We start from the raw sequence: 20,033 nt of genomic DNA on the forward strand, positions 1-20,033 counted from the left end.
TGGCTGGAAGGAGACCTTTGGGAAGTCCCATAATGCACTGGAGTGATTATACATCCTGTCTTGCTTGGGAACGCCTCAGGATCCCCCAGAAGAAGTTGGAAAGCATCGCTGGGATGTCTGGGTTGACTTGCTCAGCCAGCTACCACCATGAAGCCCTGTCGTATATTCATTTCTTATTCTTTTACATTTATAAATAATTCATTTCAATTTTTGGGTGATAAACATAACCCAACCTTGTTGAGCTGGTCCCTTATGGACCCAGCTGGGTTTCCAAATTAACCCAAAATAGTTGTTTTTTTAACCCGGCTATTTTAAGTGTGTAGAGAACACACTCTTTTTATTGTTTTAATTTCATATTAACCACAATCTTTACATATTACTTAGGCTGATCTAAATGGTTTTTACTTTAGTTCGTTTGATGCTTGTTTCACTGTTAGTGCTTTCCTTCCTCATACTTGTCCTTTTTTCCATTATCATTTTAACTCTCTGAATGTTTTTAGTTCTTATAGCTTCTCTTTAGTTACTTCTTAAAACTTAAGTCCTTGTGGTTTTTGATTTTGTGGTTGGGTTCCTGTGTTGGCTTGGTAGTCATGGGTTCTTATGATGTAATGTCTTAGTTCTCAGGATGCCTTAGGATGTCTGGGTTCCTGTGATTTTCTAGTGGGGGTTTTTGCATGACGAAGCACTTTGACATAGATAGAAAGCATTTGGGAAAGGGCAGAGCCTTTGATAAAAAACTCGGAGGGTGATTGGATGAACATTCTGTCTGTCACATCTTTACGGGCCAATCAGAGCAACAAAAAACATGACATCGTAGCCCCAAACCAAGGTGCACCGATACTGACAAGTAAACCGACAAGAGCTGCATAACGCGAACCATGGCGACTGTAGATATGTCAGTACATGACTTCTGTCATTTTTGAAAAGAACACAACTCAATGTTGTTCTTTGTTCGTCTTTTAACGAAGAAACGTCACGACTCTGCCGTGCCAGAAAGTACTGCCCACACTGATTGGTCCTGTCACTTTCAAACTGGGCCCAAACTGTTCAGATGGGAGCTTTGCAAGATGGATTTGCCGGTCTAACAACTATAACATGTATGTATGCGTGGGATGTCAAAGAAAATAATTCACCTCTTCTTCTTCTTTTTGACATAGTGTACCAAATTTGAGATTCATAAAAAAACTAAGAAAATTATTAAGAGAGTCCTATTCAAAATAGGCAGCAGGACAGTTAAGAAAGTATACAACACACCATGGGTAGCCATTCATACAACATAAAATACCTCATTCAAAAAACAAGAAAAAAACAGGACAAACTAACATAATATTAGTCAAAACTGAGGACAATCACGCATGTATTATGTTTGACTTCTAGGCCTGGTGTGCCTGCAGCCTGGTCATTTATCCACTGAGATTCAGCTCATTCAGCTGAAGGACTCTTTGTAATTTCTTTCAAGTAAAAGGAGCAACAAACTTACCCACATTTTCAGCACTTCAGTTCTGACCTTTGGACCTACTCAGATGCGCCTCACTGACGCTCCCTGATGGACTGGGGTGGGGTAAGAAGGCACAGCATGATGTAAAGGAAGAATGACAGGGAAGTGATGAAGGAACAGAGTTTGTTGCTATGGTGACTGTTTATATCAATGCTGCATGTAGTTAGACATGATCACAGAGTCAACAGAAGAAGCAGAAGAGAGGATGAAGCGTTTTTTTTTTTTATGCTTGGCAGAAATCTCATGAGTCATGTGAAAGTAGCAGGGTATACTGTCATCATCCCCTCCGAATCAGGTGGGAATTTTCCTTATTATTTTCCTCTGTGATCTTAAATGGCTCACCTGGTCCTCACATGAAAAGTTTGGGTTATGTCAGGGAGAAAACTGTGGCATGTGTGGTCACATGGGCAGCTCTCCACCAGTTAATTCAGGAAGTTTTCAGGTGTTTTTTGTAAAAGCACTATGGCTAGCGATGCTGTTTCACTTCCTGTTTGTGTATGCAACCCACTGCCACTTGACTATACGCACCGTGTGTTAATGGAAGACACCACAAGGGGGCACACAAGAGAGCTCAGCCATATTCAACTACCTGATGTGTGGGATGTAAACTACAAACATGGAGACACGAGCAGAGGCAACAGAACTAACTTTAAATTAACATTAATAATGGATAGTACAGATGTGAATCTTTCAGTGTCTCATAATTAGACGGGACATTACCAGTAATGTACCAATAAAGTAAAACCTGAAACAAAGAGACAATAGCTTGTTCTAATATTGCAAAATAGTTTGTTATGAATAAAATGTGTGAACTTTAGCAGGTCATGTATTTATCCAAAACTTGTAAAAAAATGAACACAAATCTAAAGCCTTCATTGTTGACAGTGCTGTAGATGAGCAGGTGTTATGGTTTAACAAGTCACCGTGTTAACTGGTGACTTATCAGATGGAAAGTGTCAATGGTTTTCATAGTTACAACACTGTTAAAACACTGAACATTTTCTGTTATGTCTAATTCATGCTTTGAAGGTATGAACTTGATTTACCCTGAACATGGAGGCTGTTCAAGATTTCATTATCTGTTATTAACTCAGACGTAGAGTCACCAGTTAAAATGGTCACTTGTTAAAACCCGTCTTTGACATGAAATGATGATAGATCCTGTTATCTTTATTGGCCGTGTTAGTCAGCAGTTGTTGGCTGATGTTCTACTAGTTTTTTCCCTGGGTGTAGCCTATGTATGATGTAAACTCAGGCGTATGACTCGTTCCTGAAGAATGCTACATTACTAAAATAGAAAAAGGATGTTGTATTAATCATATTTGCATACTGGTGCAAAAACTTTGGTCCATCATTAATTCTTTTCATAACAGGTTCTTTTTATTTTTTCATTATTTTATTTTTTGTGTCTGTCCAAGTCATTTAGTGATTGATTACTCAGAGCTGTGACTGCTGTCCCACCTCTCTCTCTCTCCCCCCGTCCCCGTCCCCTGTGCACTGCTTCAAACATTAAGTGTACAAATTTTGTGCTCAGCCACGAAACTGAGAGTGAATTGAAAAGTCGCTCTCCATCTTTCCAGCTTGACACAGCATTTTCCGATGCATGAGCTGTTGCTGTGTGATGCTCTCTGTCAGACTGGATGGATCCAGTGTGTTTTTTCAAGGAGTGAAAGAGGCACAGAATCATCTTCACTCCTTTTTTCTCTTTGCAGTGCAAAAGCATTTGACACGCTCTGTGAATTTTCACAGTTAAAACAAATAAAACATGTCAGACTCATTGTTCAAAGTATGAGTGTGTGATGTTTTTCACTGGATTACGGACCCAAAAAAATGCGTCCAAACAAATAAATAAATAAATTAATTAATTAATTAAAAAAAAAACATTCAGTGTTCAGAGACCTAAAGTCTAAAAACTATTCTTTAAGGAGAACAAGAGTAACTTGCTGCTCCAAAGATAGTGCAGATAATACATTGGTATGTTAGTCGCAACCATGTACACATTATATTAGTTGGTTATGCTAACAGCTAAGCTCAGAGCAACAAAAGCTGCTAATTCTAAAAACCCAGCTAAAGAGTCACATTAGCTACTGATTCTCAAAGCTCAGCTAACGGGCCACACCTGCGAACTACTTTAGCTGCTAATTCTAAAACTCAGCTAACAAGCCACACTAGCTGCTAATGCTAAAAATTCAGCTAACAAACTACTTTAGCTGTTAAAACACCAGCTTACGGGCCACATTAGGTGCCAATGCTAATGCTAAAAACTCAGTTTACAAGCCAAATTGGCGCAAATTTTTAAAAGTCAGCTAATGAGCTACATTAGCTTCCAGTGCTCAAAACGCAGGTAACAGGCCACATAAGCTGCTAATGCTAAAAGCTCAGCTGACAAGCCACATTCACTGATAATGGTAAAAACTTAGCTAATGAGCCACATTAGCTGCTAATGCGAAAAGCCCAGCTAGCGAGCCACATTAGCTTCTAATGCTAAAAACTCAGCTAAAGAACCTCCTCCAAATGTTTATTCAACGCTTTCATTCATGCTCAGATGTGACACTCCTGGTGTAATGGTTTAAATAGTGGCCGTGTCAACTGGTGACAGCTTTCATAGATGTGGTTAGAAAAGATGGAAAGAGTCTTTGCAACCAACCCTCATCCGATATGCATTTAATACAAACTAAACTAACACAAATAGACTATTGACTGATAGTCAATCAGAAATACTAACTTTTTTCCTTTTTTTTTTTCAAATTCAAGCATTGCTTTCCAAACAGGTGGGTGCCTGTATACACATACTGCACTGTGAATGTTTACATGTTTTGTTCTATAAAAACATGAAAACATAATTTTTGTGCGGTATTAGTTTAAGCAGACTGTGTTTGTCTATTGATATGACTTAGATGAAGATCAGAATACATTTTATGACCAATTTATGCAGAAATCCAAGAAATCCCAAAGGGTTCACATACTTTTTTCTTGCAACTGTAGTTGGTTTGTAAATCCACTGGGGAAAGAAAGAAGCAGCAGTGACCGCTGGCATCTGGGATGAGATTAGTTGATAATAGAGTTCATCCTTCTAATATTGATGTTTTTATAATCTAAGAGACGCCAACTGTGGCCCTCTTCCTAACTCCACAGCAGCTGGGCAGCTCAGAGCAAAGTAGAACCATCTTCTCTGAAAGCAGTGTTATTTGAAGAGACAGAGAAATTCAGAATTGCCTTTACAACTCTATTCTCTGATGACAACCCCACACTAGAGCTCAAAGCCCCTGCAGACCCTTCTCAAGAACACATGAATTGCCCTCAAGACCACTTCTTAAAGCGTGCGTTTGTGTTCACATTGATCAAAGCACCAGGGGTCAAGTGTACTCTCATCGGGGCCCTAAAGAGAAACTATCCTACGTCCAAATGTGGACTAGAATCCCGCAAGTGCATACAGCAAACAGAGATGATTTAGCCAGCATGATGTAACCAATGGAAGCCGACTGACGAAGGAAGGCAAGTTTGAATTTGTACCAATGCTTTAGTTCAACACTATCATCATACTGATGACTTCATTATAAACTGTTGCCAAAACACACACACAGAACTACAGTCATTCACTTTCTGCTCTCATTGGCTGCAGGCACTTTAAAATACCGAGAATCAGTGAGAGAAATCACCCAGTGTAAAGGTTTCATCAAAATGGGGTCTGAGCAGACACCTGAGACCAGTAGCAGACCCAGGATGTTTAAGGGGAAGGGGTGAAAAAATAAAAAGGACACCTAAATAAACAGATGAGAGTGCTGAAAGGGCTATAAGGGACATTTTATAGTGCTTTGTATACTGGAATCACATCCTTGAGGGCAGTTTATTCTATCTTGTTCACTAAAAGCACTCTAGAGGTTACCCAACCAAGTTTAGTCTTGAGAAAAGGCACCCATAGGAGCATTTTAAGTGTTTTGAAAGGGCATCCTAGAGGGCACTTTTTAGTCCTTTGTTCACTTGAAGTGCACCCTGAAAGACACCTCTCTCTATGGGAAGGGCAGGTAAAAGGGCAGCTCACTATATTTTGTTCACTAAAAGAGCACTTTACCATGCACTCCCTACAAAAAGGGCACCCGAGAGCAGTTTAATATGTTCGGATTGGCACCTTTAAAGGCATTTTACTTGATTTTGTCCATTGAAAGGACGGCTTTGAAGGCACTTTACTATGTTTTATATACTGGAAGGGCACCCAAGAGGGCACCTAACCAAATTTAGTCTCATGAAAAAGCACCCTGAGAAGACATTACGTACCTAGAGGGCACTTTATAGTGTTTTGTTGACTGAAAAGGCACCCTAAAAGGCTTTTTTTTCTCTGTTGGAAGGGCAGTCAGGAGGGCAGTTCTATATTTTGTTCACTGAAAGGGTGCACCATGTCCTGCCTGCAGAAATACTTCGTCCATTGGGGATCTACCCTTAAGGGCACCTTACCATGTTTTGCCCATTATAAGGGCAGCTTTGAGGGAATTTTGCTATCTTTTATTAACTAGAAGGCACCGTAGAAAGCACCAAACCCAGTTTTGTCTTTTGAACAGGTGACCTAGAAAGCATTTCACTTTGTTTAGCCCTTTGGAAAGGCACCTTGCAGGGCAGTCAACCAAGTTTTGTCCAGTGAACAGCACCTTGGAGCACTCTAAGAGTGTTGCACCCTAGAAGCCACTATGTAGTGATTTAGCCATTGGAAGGGTACCCTAAATGACACTTTTTCAATGTTTTTTTCATTGGAAGTGCAGCCAGGAGGGCAGTTCACTTTATTTTATTTATTGAATGGCACTTCACCATATTTTATTCATTGGAAGGGAATCCTACCGTGCACTTTATGTTATGTTATGTCAAATGGAAGACCACCCTGGATGCCACTTTATCACATATTCCCCACAGGGATGTTACCCTCAAGGGCACTTATCACATATTGCAAGCCGGAAGGGAACCAAGTTTTGTCGAATGACACAGCACCGTAGAGAGCACTTTGTCCACTGAGGGTACCCTAGATCCTTGGTTCTCAACTGGTGGGTCAGGACCCAGAAGTGTGTGCAAAGCTATTTTCAGTGGGTTGTTAATGTTGACCTGGAAAAAATTGTGGCAAAAAGTCTATAATGTGCTTTATTTCGAAGTAAACATCTTCATCTCACATCTTTTGTTCCTTTTCAAGTCCAAGATACCACATTTTTCATTAAAAGCATTCGGGTACGGTTACTAAAGATCCAAAATTTAGGTCACAACTGGTTAATAAGGAGGTGGAGGTGGGTCCTGGCACCAAGCCAGTTGAGAATCACAGCCCTAGAGGACACTTTACCATGTTTGTCCAATGAAAAAGCACCCTGGATGCCGCTGCATCATCTATTGCCCACTGGAAGGGCACCCTAGAAGGCACTTTATCTTGTATTGTCTGTGGAGGGGCACCTTAGGGACACTCAAGTTTTGTCCAATAGAACTGCACCCTGGAGAGCACTTATAGAGTGTTTTGCCCACTGAAAGGCACACTGGAGGGGACTTTATCACTTTAATGCCCACTGAAAGGCACACTGGAGGGCGATATATCATGTTGAATTTACCTTGTCTTGCTCTCCCTGCCCCCTCTCTGAGTCCATCAGTGCCTCAGACTGAAATCAACAATATAAAACAGCAAACTCATGCTTGGTTTGTCTCCCAGATCTGTTCTCATGATAAGAAGTCAGCCTTTTTGGCATGTGATCAGATGTATCTTTTGATGTGGCTGGATTGGTTGGGCTCTGAATGCCCTCTGAGGGTTTCTTAAATGTAGAACTGAAAGTTTGCAGGGGAAGTTCAATTTCCTGTGAAGTTTTCTACATTGTGACTCCTGTGACAGTGACACCCTGGGGTTTTCTCACCCTTGAATCATACAATCACACTTACTGTGGGTTTGGTCGAGTTTGGTTGTTAAGGCTATGTAATTATGCATCTCTTCATGGGCTGACACATATAGGGTATTTCTAAAGCAGCCATGGCCTTATTTTTCACTTTTTAAACTAAAATTCTTTTTATATCATGGATGTTTTCATTATTAAGTTTGTTCTCTGTCTTGTAAACATGTCTGGAGTTAAAGCCTCAGATTTACTCTTTTATTGGATAAACACATTCTCTCATCACATCTTTTCACTTTCCTGCAATCCACTGTCTGTCTGCTTCCAATCTCTTCCTTGGAAAAAGTTGGGCCAAGTTGCGTAACAAACGTATCTCATAAGACTTCTGGTGAGAGTGCTGCTCATCATGTAGTGAAACAGTACGTGCGCTCTTTTACGCAGCGCGCCATAATCGCTCTCAGCGGAGCGGAACCTCGTCGGTGGGAGTGAGAAACTTCAGGCCAGAGAGGGTGGGGCGTGGTGGGCCGAGCTGCGAGAAAGAAGTGGGTGTGTTTTTTGGTGTGAGTGTATGAGTGTGTACATGAGCTTAAAGTGCCGTGCAGAAGGCTACATACCAGGACAGGCGTATAAATATTTCTGATCCAAGAGCGCAGCGAGAAAACTCTCCAAAAGTTTCACGCTGAGGGAAACTTACTGAAGGCGAAGCAGAGGATTTCATCGCTGATCCGGAGGAGAAGCCACGAAGATAAAGTAAGACTCTCACTGACTTCTTCTCAAAGTTTCTCTCTCTTATGAGGAGACGTGAACTTCAAGCGCTACGGCGCATGACATAACGGTTTCTAACAGACCAGAGAGACTCTGATTAAAATGTTAAAGGTTAAAATGGAAATCTCTCACTGGAAGAGAGTTTCTCAAGTCCAACAAGTAAAGACAATTGACATTTAAGCGTATTTCAGTTCACGCGTCAAAGGCTTTTATTGGCAGAAAGGTTCAAGGCTTTCAAATGAATTTCATCAATAGACTTAGAAAATGATTCATGGTGACTGATAATTTATTGTTAGTTTAAATAGATGGTTGGGTAGAAGTTTTGATTGGTCAGGGTTGTGTTAACTTCCACTTAACTCATGCAAAGACCAGCTAACAAAATGATTCAGTTAAAATTAATGAGCCAAAAGATGTACTTTACTCAAGTATAAATGTATTAAAATAGGCAAGGCAAGTTTCTACTAGAGTACCAGAGCCATTTAAATCACTTTGTGGGATTAAAAACAGAACATTTATAACATAAAGAGTCTTAAATGGCAACAAAAGATAAAGGGAACTAAAGAAAACATCATTTAGCAGAAATAAGAATTTATGAAACAAAATAGAAAACCCTCAAATATTGCTCCTGCTCTGTGTGCCTTACAGTGTTAGAGTGCTCTCAATTGTAGACTTACCTTCCCAAAGGATGCAGATTCACCTGCTGGTCTTGCCCAGTAGAATTAGATTCTGTTTAACATCCACTCTAGAACATCTTGAGGATTTAGGCTCACAGTTTGCCCTGTCTGTGTTGGGCACAGCCCTAAGCTGCCCTGGAAACCCTCCTCAGATGCTTTGGTAGAAAAGCCCACTAATATTGTTGAGATGTTTCTAGCGTGACAGGTCCACTTTTTCTCACAGGAAAATAAATGAAGCTCACTTCAGGCTAGGGCTGGTAAATTAAACTAAATTTAAATTAAATCACAACATGGACTACTGCAACTTTCAAACTGCAAAAGGTGAATATTAATTTAACCAGAAGTGTGCGTCTAAATACTAATTAACATTTTTTTTTTTCAGCAGAGATGTTATGCTCTACACATCAGGGAAACATTTCAATTTCTTAGAATAGTTTGCAAAAAATTTTTGCTTTTTTTTTTCTCAATGAAAATGAAAATGGCATGAAAGTGATCATTACCTTTGATACAACAATTATAATCCAATTTTTCAATATGAATCCAAATTAAATATTTTCCAGAATCATTAAGCCCTATAGTTTACTCTATCTAATGTTGTGTTGGTCAAAACAGTGTAATTTGTTATTTGTTTTTGTTGAAAAATACACGAGATGAAGAATCAAGAAAATAATCTCATATTACAATGCAATCACAATTTTAAAAAAATAAAATAAAACTGAAATTGTGGGTTGGAAATTTGCACGTTTTGGGTCTTGAGTATGCAGTCAGGAGAATTTGCACAACCTTCAGGACCTTACTCTACTCAGAAGCGGTCTGTAGCTCTGACTCTGGTCAAAGGAGCATCTGTAAATACTGTACTGCCCCATCATGCCTTCAATGACAGCTGCTCCCAGATGTAGGTCCTCTAGAGCGCTGTTAACTGCATGATCAGCACTTCTTATTACAGACAAATATTTCAAAATAAAATTTCCCACTTGGTATTTTGTTGAAAGGCATTTATTATGAAAGAATCCAACAGCTGAAGACTGAAGCCCTGAACCCTGGCTCTGGGGAGTCTTCTCTTAGTCTTTGTCAGTCTTCACATTATGACATTTCACCAGTCTTTGGTTGACATGCACAACTCAGTTTACGATTTACAAGATTAAGAGGAAGAAGTGACCACATACATGGAGCAGTAGTAACCACTGTTGACTCACAGCTAGAAGGACCCTGGTTTGATCCCTGTTTGAAGTTTTTTTTGGACTTAAGGGAGCCAAAGTTGATGTCTGTGTGCCCCCCTTGTTCAGTGGCTGCGGTCCTCAAAGAAAGAGGCGTGGGTTTAGATCAGGTCACCTGTGGCTCTTTTCCCATGATGTTGAGGGATGTTTAGAAAAACCATGCATTTCAGTGAAAACAAATCTTATAAAGATCATGATCCAAATCAGGCCGGCTTCCTAAAATGACTCTTGTGGCTCCTTTCTCACATGTAATTCCCCTCTCCATCTCTCTTAGTGTGTGTAGTTACTGACTCTTACTGACTCTATTGGCCTTGTCTCTCAAATAAAGGAATAAAAGCTCAAAAAAGTTAGTTGGACTTGGAAAGGTTTAGTACAGATGAACAAAAAAATATATATCTCAGCACTTTCAAATTTGTTCAGTCCAAAGGCAATTTTAAACTTCAAACAACAGTATGTGGAAAAGATTTTGAAATCTTAGAAAATAGATATGAAATAATTAATTTCAGATGATGACCTTTACAAAAAATAGCTCAACAGATTGTAGCGATGGGGATTTGGGAGCTTTTGAGAGATATGGATCATTTGGCTCAGCTCAGCAATGAGAACCCCCTCTTTAGGCTCCCGAATGGGTTGTAACTCTGTTAATTTTTGCTCTATTAAAAAATCCAATTTAGCAACATTTGATATGGTTGGTCAGGATTGATGTCTTTTCACTCAGCTGGTATCTGTTATTATTTAATCAATGAAAATCTCACATTGAATTTCCCAAAACGTCCCATCTCCCCAACATTTTCATTGACTGCAACTGAACGATTGAACAGTTTAGCGGTTTTGGAAGATAATCTAAGTGTGATTTTTTTCACCTTAAATGCTTCTTATGCATTTCTCAACAAACTAGCAATCAATCACTCTGTATTATAACCAACACAATATATATTATAGTCTCAACTAAGGCTGAACAATTTTGAAAAAAGTGTCTGATTGTAATTATTTTTGACTTATTGCAAATTTGATATGATTTGTTGTATTGTAGGGAGAGATGATTTGATGTCTTTTTCATTTTTAAAAAGAAAAAAACACAAACAAACAAGAAAAGTGTTTTTTTTTTTTGTAAACTATTCTAGAAAAAAATAGCACTTGAAGATTTTTGTGATGTGGGGAGCAAAACATCTCTGCATAAAAATAAGTGTTAAACTCTTGAAACACATTTCAGGTCAAAGAAACATGCTCAGTCCTAGGCTGGACCGTATGACAACCCAGAGAAGTGTGTATACTCTTCATTTATCCTCAACCTTCTTTTTAAATTTGTCCTGCAAAGTAAAACCACCCCTTATTTATTTTGGTTTGTTTTGTAAGCAGAGAAAACTTTTGTTTTTTTGTAAAGCTTACTTTATATTTAGTTTCAGTGTGTTATTCTGTTATTTCTAGTCTACTGTAATAACCTTGGTCCCAGATAAATGCCTCATGTGGCAAAAAGTGCATGATGTGCTTTTATTTTGAAGGACAGATTCCCATCTGTTTGTTTTGTCACAATTTTTGTTGCATCTTAAGCCCAAACTGCCCATAAATCATGATTAACATTTGGTTATGACATTTTTAAAAGTGTGCTTGACGGAGTTGATGGTGGTCCCGACTCTAGACCAGTTTAGAGCCACTGATGTAAACAAAGACATGTAGGAGCACCCTGCATATTTAGTTCATCTAGATGGTTATTTGTCCCTTCACTTCTCTGCCTTAGGGAGAAAGGATCATTATGAAATGAACAGAAGAAGAAAAGCAGATTTTACCATCAGCACCAGCTCACAGACTATAGGCTAAGACAACAATGTGCATTTTGAAGTCACTATTCCATGATTCTTGGGATGTGTTGGACAGCACTGTACTAGTTTTCTCTGCCTTTTTCATCCTAGGAGTAAGGATTTAGGAGTGGGTATACTCTGCAGGGAAAGAAAAATAAGTATCTGCGCCACAGGTGTATCTGCAACACATCCAACTCTGCCCACAGAATTAGCAGGGCCCCAGTAACCCAGGGAATGGGTCTTCCCCAGTTGGATTTACTGATAGTGTCATTGTATGTGTGCTAAATCCGTAGCACTGGTGCATCCTGGCTAACTAACTAAAGTGTGTGAGATTACTAAAGGACTGTGATGTTGGAATTATTCATTTGTTCCTCTTTTGAACTCCTTTTCACCACTTTTCCACTCACTTTGGCCACTTTAAATTGCCAGTTTTTGTCAATTTTGCACACTTTTGCTTCTTTTGACCCATTTTTGCCACTTTTTAAACCCCTTTTCACACATTTTTCTGCCTGTCTTGGCCACTTATAACCAAATTTTTGCCACTTTCCACCTTTTGATGTGTCTGTTACCCAGTGTTAGACACTAGTAGCTCTTTTTCACCACCTGTCATGCCCTTTGTTGCCACTTTTAACCCGTTTTAATTCTGTTTTAAGAAAAGGAGTTTTCATCTTGAAGATGGCTGTATACTTTGTCATATATAAGTTAACAATAGTGGCTGTTATTCAGGTGAAATAAATAAAATAAATGATGGTTATCAGCTAAACCTCAAAATGGATCATGATCCTGTGACCTCTATGGGCCCCCCTTTTGGCTGCAGCTAAAATTGAATCAGTCAGTTCTTGTCATTGGTTCCTCCTGCTCAGAAGAAGGCCTTCTTTTCCGCTTAACTCCAGTAAGTTTGTTTGCTGTTGTGTTCACTTGAGTTGCATTTTCCATGTTGAGTAAAAAAGGCTTAATTGGCTCATTTTCATGCCTTCAGCCTTGTTTGTTTCTGTCCAAGCAGCTGCAGCTGATTTGATTCCTGCTTGTGATGGCATTCCTGGCTTTTACTGAGCTTTAACCACTTAATGTTTGTCTTATTTATCGATTCATTATTTCTCTTACTACAATCGCCAGGCAAATAAGCCCTGCGTTTGTGTTTTGGGAACAGCGTCTTGGATTCAAAGTGCTTATCTCGAGGGCCAGTGGACATACCAGCTGAGAGGGCACGCCAACACAAACCGAGAAAGGAGAAGTGCAGAGAGAGAGGGAGGAAATGATGGAGGGAGTGATATACATGTGCTAGTGATAGGCAGGAGAGTAGAAGAGATGAAGAGGAAGAAACACTTCTTTTCAAGCTCGGCTGATGGCTGTATTAAAAATCCATTTAAGTTTGTGCGACACAGTGCGAGGGACGAGAGAGACTGCCAGGAAATTAATCTTGTGGAATGACTTCTCAAGGTTTTAAAGGAGGTTGAGTGGATGAGTCTAATTGGGCAATTTCGGGCCACCAAAGGTGCAGCAGAGAGATAACTGGTTTTTTTTTTAAGCATGAGAAGACACAAATTACCAAGTAAAAAGCCTCTCAAAGTGTTTCCTCAGTAGTTATATCAGGAAAGAGCTTATGTGTGCAGCATTTTTAGGCCAATTATAACTGCAAATTTCACTGTGTCACCCAAATATCTTGTCACCTATTGTCTGGGAGAAAATAATGAGCTCAAATTCTCTCTTTCTCAACAAAAATATCCCAATTCCTGTCAAGCCATCTAATTGAATTCTCCATCTTTGTTCCTCGTTCTGTGCTGAAGTTAGTGATGAAGGAAAGCAGCAGGTCAGAGTGTGACCTCAGATCTGGGTGGAGGTGATGTTGCAGTACACACAGCTGTCGCTCTCCATTGTGCTCTTCATAATGATTAACAGTGTTTGGAAAAATATTTGGATGATTTGGAAACAGTGTAAGGGAGGAGAGATATGATATGACCGACAGATGAACCCAGACGAGGAGTTACAAAATGAGAACTTCATGTTAAACAGACAGACCAGCTCTTATCTACACATATGGATCCTGAGCTTCTTATGCTGTGAGGCGCCGCACCCTCCCTCCTTCTCCTCCTCAGCTGCTGTGCCCTCTGACCTTCACTGCATAACTTCACTATCGTTGCCTTCACACATCACTAGAGAGCTCGGCCTGATTGATACACATGACCAGTGCAAACACGCAACAATGGAATCAATGGAAAAGTAGCTGCACTTCACGAAAGAAAGGACAGAATTCAAAATCTGCTAGAAAGTAGGGCTAGGCAATTAATCGAAAATTACATTAAATTGCAATTTGGCCAGCTGCAATTTTCAAATAGCAGAAGGTGCGATATTTCTTTAATTCATGTCAAAATAGCAGTTTAAAACTTTTATTTTGCAGCAGAGATATTATGCATTACAAATCATGCAATCATCCACAGGCAATTTTTTAGAATAGTCCACAGAAATCCTACTGTTTTGTACTTTTTTCTTATTAAATTTGAGAATGACATAAAAAATGTAACTCCCTTTAGTACAGGAATGTCAAACTCAACCACAGAGGGGCTGAAATCTGAATTAAGGTCTAACCTGAGGGCTCAACAGGGTCAACATTTAACCATAAATGGTCAACCTTATTTTCACAGATAGTTAATTAAGGGTGAGAAAAACTGATGGAAAATGATTTTGATATTTTAAAAAAGTCAAAATGAGAGGTTTAAAGGCTCAAAATCTGAGATAAAAAGTCAAAATAATTGTTTAAAAGGTCAGAATACAAAATGAAAAGTCATCAATATGTTTTCAAAAGGCAAACATCTGAGCTCGAAGGTAAAAATCATGAGTTTAAAAGGTCAAGATATAGTTAAAATTTAAGATTGAGAATCTGAAAGATAAAAATATGAGATGAAATTTCCAAATTGTGAGTTTAAAAAGTCAAATTAGGGATTAAAAGTCAAAGTTAGGGGTTTAAAAGGGCAAAATATGAGATTAAATTTGAAAACATGGTCTTGAAATTTCAAAATTGGAATCCAAATTTTCACATTATGAGATAAAAAGTCAAAATGCTAAGTTTAAGTTAGAATTTTATTTAAGGCAGAATGAAAACACAAATTAATTTCTCTCCCCCATTCCTTACTTTCTGTCTCATTATTTTTACTCTTTACTTTTTCAAATTTTTATAATTTAACAAAGGATATTTTAAATCTTCAAGGTTAAATTCTCATTTCTATACTGAAGTAAATCTGCAGACCTCAGACCTGCAGGCCAGTTCTAATTAAAATATTATACGATCCTGCGGGCCAGCTTAAACTGCACCATGGGCCGGATTTGGCCACTTGGACCTTGAGTTTGACACCCTTGCTTTAGTACATCAGTTACTATCCAATTTGCAATACGAGTCAAAATCATCACAATTAGATTTTTTTCAAAATTGTTTTGCTCTAGTTTCATCTAATATTGTGTTGTTATAATACAGAATGATTTTTCCCTGTTTGTGTTTGTAAAAAATATAATATAAGGAAGTCAAGCAATAATTGCATATCAAATTGTGGGAAAAAAATTGCTATTAGATTATTTTCCCAAATTGTTCAGCCCTACTAGAAAGACAGTGAGAGGTCATTTTAAGGGAAAATTGTAGTTGATGTAGAACAATAGCTTTAGGAAAAGTACACACTTCTTTTTTTTTTTTTTTTTTGTGGTTCCTCTTTATGTTTCTGTACAATTACAGAGTATTTCAGTTACATTTACCCAATTTAACTTGGCAATTCTATTAACTCAATTCATGCAGACATAATTACAAATATAAGTTAGATTTACTCATTATTAATGATTTGTTTTACTTCATTCCAAAGCTTTGAAATCTGCTCAATTTTTGGAGTGTAACAATGTTCACTAGTTCACTAGTTAATCAAATAAAGTGCACTAATATTTTTAGAGTGTACACTGCAAAATAAAAGGAGTTGAGCTGAGTTAAAAACATGGAAAGTCTCAACAAAAAAAAACTTTACTTTTGTGAGTTCCAACAACTAATTTATTTTAAATGTGCTGCAATCACACTAATTTAATATTTCTGAGTATTAAAGGGATATTTCAGCATTTTCAGCAGTAGTTGTGGTATTATCCTCCAGTGATTTTAGTGAGCATTGCTCCTTTAAGAAGACTCGCTGGTTGTACTGGCCAGGAAGCTAGGTTATACAGCGTAACAGATGGGTATAGTTTACTCCTGGAGTTAAGTAATTTTTTGGGGTAAAAATTGTCCACAAAACAATGTTGGCTCACCATCAATTTTTTTAAGCCTTAGTTTCATACCCCTCTGTGTTTTTGTCAGTGTTTTGCAATGCAAGAGCATGTTACTGGAGGCCAAATCCTGCACTGGAAAATTGTGACAAAAACACAGAGGCTGTCTGGGTAAAAAAAAAAAAAAAGCTTCCAAAGTTTTCAATATTATGTATGTTTGAGTTGTTGTTTTGTAGCCAGTTTTTCTCAAAAAACTTGCTAAATTCCACTGATTAATTGTACCGGTTACAATAGGTGCTGCACAGTTGCATTAATAATGTATGGATGTTCAGATTCTCACAGTAGCCTGTCAAGTCTAAGCTTTGCTTTATTTTGCCAAACTGAGCACCGTTAGATAAGGACGAGATGCATTCTTTTCATGCATGTAGATTTTTTTTTTCCATGTGTAGTGCTGCTGAAATGCACACAAGATGATAGTTATTCCACAAACGGTTGATGCATAATAAGACTTTATGATCTGATCCAAACTGTGATGGCCATTTCAGACTCTGTGCTGTATATTGCTGCCTCACAGCTTGATTTTCATTGCTTCATGCACATTAAAAAGTCAGGGCTTTCAGATTACCTGCATGAGCATTGCATCTCCCACACCAAAAATCTGGAGAATAGAGAGCTCGCGTATTTTTACTGCGAGCTGCAGGTATCTTTCAACCAAAGTAAGATTTATTTTCTGGCTTTTTTATGCCTCTACAGTAGGGATGGGACAGCGGATAGAGTCAGAAAAAGGAGAGAATGTAAGAAAGGAGCCATAGGCTGGACTTGAACCCAGGCCAGCCTCATACATGGAGAATTTTTAGCTTATTTTAGCGGGTGTTTGTCCACATCTGTTAAATATGTCCCAGCTTTTCACAGTAAAAGCCTGGTTTGGCATTTTTGTGGGAGCAAATACGCTGACTTATTATCTGTGCTAATGCAACCCAGTTCACCAGTGAAGCCATCTGTTAACAGACTGGTGACCTTCGAAGGGCTCAGTTATGTCTGCTCATCATCATTGCTGCTCTTTCTATCATAAACAAATAATGAGCCACGTCTATTATACATACCTCTGTGCTGCACTCATTATGATCCTATCTGAACAAATTTCTGTCATTAAAACAACTCAAAAATCTAGTTTAAAGCCTTTATAATAAAAGAATACTTTATCTTTCGAAAATGTTGGGTTCAAATCTGGTCTGACTTTGCGAGAACCTGCATAAGTTCATGAGGGTTGAGCTTAAATTTTTGGTCCCCATGTATGCTCTAGTATGGGTAGATTTTAAAAGAACTCAGCTTCATTTTCATGCAGTGAAATGAATATCAGATTGGCTGTCATCTACACTCAAATTACTTGTTTGAAAAACAGAGAATGGTAAATCAACTTGAGTGTTTTGAGGGATAAAAGACAGCCCAAGTTTAGAAACAAGAAACTCTGTATTGCACAAGCATTGAATGTTAGACAGTGGCAAACACTTTTTAAAGGGGTGAGGCTTATAGAGAGGAGTGTATGTAACTATCTAATAAACCTAAAATCCTCTGATGCTAATTACAGTCATGTGTGTTTTAAAGAGCAAACAAAACTTTAATGGTGTTTTAACAGTTTATAGCTTTATATATGGTAGAGAGTGGAGATATGGACGTCATAGTGTGGGGGGTTAATGGGACTGACTTTAGCTTCAATGCTTAAATGAAGTGAAAAATGTACAGTATGTATGTTAAGATTTTTTTCCTTTCCTTGTGCCCCCCAAACGCTACAATAATATAAAATCATAGCAGTTCATCTCAGTACAGTTTGTTGTTAGCTGGTGTCACTGCCTTCATTAAGAGTTAACAGCCAGTTACATGCTGTGTTTTTGTTCATTTTGAAGCAAATTTCCCAAATCTGTCAGCCACAGTGGTGTATGGGTCATTAAAAGCATCATAACAGAGAAGTTTGTGCCAGAAAACAGCACAGAACCAGGCAGCTGTGCTCAGATCAGAAGTTTTTTTTTTTTAAGAGAATCATATTTCTTATGAGTGGGCGTGGCTTCAGCTCATTAATGGACACACCCACACCATCCTAGAGCAGATTTTACTGCCTCATTTTTCATGACTTTGAAGCTTAATTTTATAAACTTACCAGATGTTTTTTAAAGCTGTACTTTGGCCTGGTGCTTCATTAAAAACAGAGGCCTGTCATACAACAAACTTAAAACATTTTTATCACATTACAGGGACTTTAACTACTGATTCTACGTTAAAAACATCATGTAGTCTAAATGTACAGTCTTACAGATTACCTTCCAACCTGCTAACCCCAACATTGGAACTTCAAAAACCCTGTAGATTCTCATTAATGATTCAAATGTTAAAATATAAGTTTATTACATACTGTTAATCATGGTTAGGGTTTATTTTTACTCTAACATCTTTTTTTTTTTTGCTAATATTAATTATGTTGGTATTTCCATACTCATTTTTTGCAGACACCCATATGTAGCCTATATATCATGTATATGGTTTTCCTTTAAACTCCAGCAGGGCTGCCCCTGGCCAAAGTGAGGCCCCAAGCAGACTCTGATATGAGGCCCCCAAACACTGTTTATGTGAATGATTGGAGCCTCTTCCTGTTATACATGTTCAATGTTACAAAACACAGCTCAGAATAATGGGAAGGTCTTTACTCCACACTGATTGACCACTGGCACTCATGCTGCTTGGTGGTAAACCATGAATGTTTTGTTTCAAACATCATGCAACATTTGTTGTAAACCATTCGTTCACAATGAGCTGAAGTATTTGTACAGAGAAGGGCCAGGCAAAGAAAACTAGAACATTCTTTAAGTCCCAAGAGCATGTTTGGAGGCTCCAAAAGGACCTTTTGAAGTCTGCCTTGACGTTTCCTTACAAAAAGCCATTGCTAACAGTCATTTTTGATGGTTTTATAAAAGCTTTTAACTTTAATTTGATCAAACATACAGAATATTCAGATCTACATTTTTTTCTGTTTTGTTATGTAGCAGCCTGATTCTACAGTTTAAAAAATCTTTTGTCTTCATTAATCTACTCTCAGAACCCAAGAATGACAAACTGAAGCCCACACTGCTCTGTTTTTGTGAACTCCAAGCAGGCTTTCATGTGTTTTCCCCTAAGGAAAGGCTTCTGTCTAGTCACTCTGCCATAAAGCCCAGATCAGAGGAGGGCTGTCTTTCTGGAACCCTGTCCCATCTCCATTCAGGATCTCTGGAGCTCAGTCAGAGTGAACATCAGGTTCTACCAGCTCTGGAAAGAGTCCTGGTTGTGCCAAACGTCTTTTATTTGAGAATTAAGGAGGCCACTTTACTCTTGGGAACTTTTCGTACCCCTCCCAGGATCTGTGCTTTGTAACACCCTGTCTCTGAGCTCCGAAGGCAGTTTGGCTTGGTTTTTGCTCTGGTTTTGTCAGCTGGGAGGTGTGTGCCTTTCCAAATCATGTCCAATCAGGTGGATTTTAATCAAGCTGTAGAAACATCTCATCAAAGATCCAGAGAAACTGGAGGCACCTGATCTAAATTCTTTTTTTTTTTTTGCAAAGGTTCTGAATACTTTATGTGATGTTTCAGTTTTTAATTTTTAATGAATTTGCAAAAATTCATAAAATTCTGCCTTCACTTTGTCATGATGGAGCACTGAGTGTAGATCAATGAGAATAAAAACATTATTTTTTTCACTGTAGCATCTGGCTGCAACATGACAAAATGTAATAAAGGGAAGATGGTCTGAATTCTTCCCAAAGGCACTTTATAACAATGGCTCCAGTGAGTTTCTAAGCCCAAAAATGACAGCCATATCTAAATATTTACCAATATTTCACTGGCTTTAAACTAACGTTTAACTGTGCCAGATAGACCTACAGTCATCCTGATACTCCAAAGAGAAATATCAGAGCCTTTGCTCTCAGAAATGGTCAGGGGTTTGCTTGTCATCCCAGGGATTCATGGACAGTAATT

At 38.4% G+C, this 20,033-nt stretch overlaps 1 protein-coding gene across 1 annotated transcript in view; it reads left to right on the forward strand.

Moving 5' to 3' along the window:
- The first annotated feature begins 7,903 nt into the window (after nucleotides 1–7,903).
- The window catches only part of tgm1l1 (transglutaminase 1 like 1), a 42,458-nt gene continuing 30,328 nt past the window's right edge, over nucleotides 7,904–20,033 (forward strand). Inside the window, exon 1 of the mRNA XM_041803409.1 lies at nucleotides 7,904–8,094. The gene's annotated coding sequence lies outside the window, so the exon portion shown is untranslated. The remainder of the gene's footprint in view (nucleotides 8,095–20,033) is intronic.

This window comes from Cheilinus undulatus, linkage group 13 (genome assembly GCF_018320785.1).
Source record: "Cheilinus undulatus linkage group 13, ASM1832078v1, whole genome shotgun sequence".
Classification (NCBI taxonomy): domain Eukaryota; kingdom Metazoa; phylum Chordata; class Actinopteri; order Labriformes; family Labridae; genus Cheilinus; species Cheilinus undulatus.